General features: G+C 49.5%; 1 protein-coding gene across 3 annotated transcripts in view; it reads left to right on the forward strand.

Annotated features, from left to right (window-relative positions):
- The window catches only part of Rmnd5b (required for meiotic nuclear division 5 homolog B), a 14,712-nt gene that overhangs the window by 1,298 nt on the left and 11,003 nt on the right, over positions 1–2,411 (forward strand). The gene's annotated exons all lie outside the window — the stretch shown is intronic.

Below are 2,411 nucleotides of genomic sequence, written 5' to 3' on the forward strand. Positions count from 1 at the left end.
TTTGGAGCCTGTCCTGGAACTAGCTCTTGTAGACCAGGCTGGTCTCGAACTCACAAAGATCCGCCTGCCTCTGCCTCCTGAGTGCTGGGATTAAAGGCGTGCGCCACCACCGCCTGGCCTCACAACAGATTTTTAATTTTTTAAAAAACTTTTATGTTCATGGGTCTGGTTTTGCCTGCATGTGTGTGTACCACGTGAATGCAGTGTCGGTAGAGAGCTTTGGAAGGGCCTCTGGAACTGGAGTTACGAGGAGGTTGTTGGCTGCCATGTGGGTGCTGGGAAAGAAGGCTGGATGCTCTGCAAGAGCAACAAGTGCTCCTAGACGCTGAGCATCTCTAAACCCTGAAGCGGGATTTAGAACATTTCCTTCATCTCTTTCTGTCCACTGGGAGCTTTCGATTCCCAAAGGCTAGGGAATGGAGGTGCTGTTTGATCAGCTAGGGCTTACTCAGTCCTGTGGTGGGTGGCCCAGGCCTAGTCTCCAGGCTTCACGTAACAGGTAGTCTGGGGGGAGGGGTGGACGACACGTGAAGAAGCAGTTAGAGGGATGATTCAGGTCTGTGATGCAGAGAAGGAGGCTGTACGAGGGAGCTGGCTCGGTGAGCAGAAGCCTGAGGATCCCTAGAACATGCAGTGTAAGAAGGTGGTGTGACCGGGTGGTAGCACATTCCTTTAATACAGCAGGTGCCGCAAGCACTTTACCAATGGAGCTCATCTTCTCAGCCCCCGTCCTCAGCTCTTTAATTCTTTTATTCATTCATTCATTTATTTATTTACTTTTGTGGGTAGCAGGGTGTATTTTCTCACTAGCCCAGGTTGGCTAGGCACTAACAGTGGTTGTTCTGCCTATTCCTCCCCATTACTGAAATTAAAGGTATATACCCACCACTACCGGCTCTCCTCAGCTTTAAAATGTATGTGTTTATTTATTATTGGGGGCGGGCCTGAATGCCCTGGCAGACATTTGTCAGTCAGAGGAGAGCTTTGTGGCGTCCTTCCTCTTCCCGTCTGTGGGTCCCATGTGGTTCCAGGGATCATATTCAGGTCACCAGACACACTCTTTCCCCACTGAGACATTTACCTGGCCCATCCTCAGCCTTTCTCGTAGTTTCCTTCATGGCTTCCCTCTGTTGAGGGTCCTGGTATCAGTTGGTATCTGACAGCAGGCCAGATTTGACCCTCTTGAGATCCTGTCCTTGAGTTGATAAATGTGGCTCTGGTATCCAGACATCACACACACACACACACACACACACACTTCCTTTCCTGCCAGGCCTGCGACCTGCTTTGCTGGTCCTGTTGAGTCAAGTACTTAAGGAGAGGGCCTCGGCTTAGAGCCAGATTCCAGGCTTCCTCTGTTCCCGCTCCTCCACTTCCCAGTGCTGTGGCCTTGGGATGTTTATTTTTATCTTTCCCTGTCTCATTTGCTCAGCTGCGAAGTGGGTCTAATAACTGTCCCTACCTCATGGTGCTGTGAGAATGGAGGGATGAGTTAATGGGTGAAGTCACCGGAGCAGAGCCTGAAGCAGAATGAGCCTCTGGGGAATGTTAGTACCAAGCAAAATAATGAGATCATTTTAAATGGGAGTCCCTATTACATTTCACCTATACTATTTTATAACTGTTGAGCTTGGTTTTGGAGCTGTGACATCTGGACACTGTGGTTACAAGTTCTAGTGTGTATGGGACTATCAGCCAAGGCCCAGCACTCTCCTGCTTTCCTGTCATGTGTCCCCATCTGGGAGGGAGAAAGTGACTTTAAAGTGAGGCTGAGATGGTAAAGCCGAGATGGGATTAGGAGAGTGCAGGAAGTGGGAAGATCTCGGGGTCACCATGGACACTGGCTTCTTGTGATGCCATTCTTTTAGGTAGCTGGCTACATTGACCCCTTTAGAGGGACACATAACTCAGTCCTCTTATTTCTAGTCCTGTGTGTGGGTGCAGAAGATCTACTCTGTTGCCAGCATTCTGAGGATTAGCTGTGTATTCCATGTCACAGGTTACTTAAAAAGGAGGGGACAGTGGCGAGCAACTTTAATCCCAGCACCTGGGACTCAGAGGCAAGCAGATCTGAATTACAGGACAGCCAGGGCTACTCAGAGAAACTCTGTCTTGAGAAAAAAAGGGGGCAGCGGAGTAGAGTGGAGAAGGTTAGGAGGAGCCCACAGTGAGGAGGAGGTGGAGTACAGCGTCAGTTTTGGGCTGGGCCACTGGCTCAGTGTTGCTTGCTATACAAGCGTAAGGACCTGAGTTTGAATCGCCAGAACCCATGTAAAGCCGGGCATGGTAAAGGATAACTAATAAGCCTAACATTCCATTTTTTTTTTTTTGTGGTTTTTCGAGACAGGGTTTCTCTGGTTTTGGAGCCTGTCCTGGAACTAGCTCTTGTAGACCAGGCTGGTCTCGAACTC

This window comes from Microtus ochrogaster, chromosome 7, assembly GCF_000317375.1.
Source record: "Microtus ochrogaster isolate Prairie Vole_2 chromosome 7, MicOch1.0, whole genome shotgun sequence".
NCBI lineage: Eukaryota > Metazoa > Chordata > Mammalia > Rodentia > Cricetidae > Microtus > Microtus ochrogaster.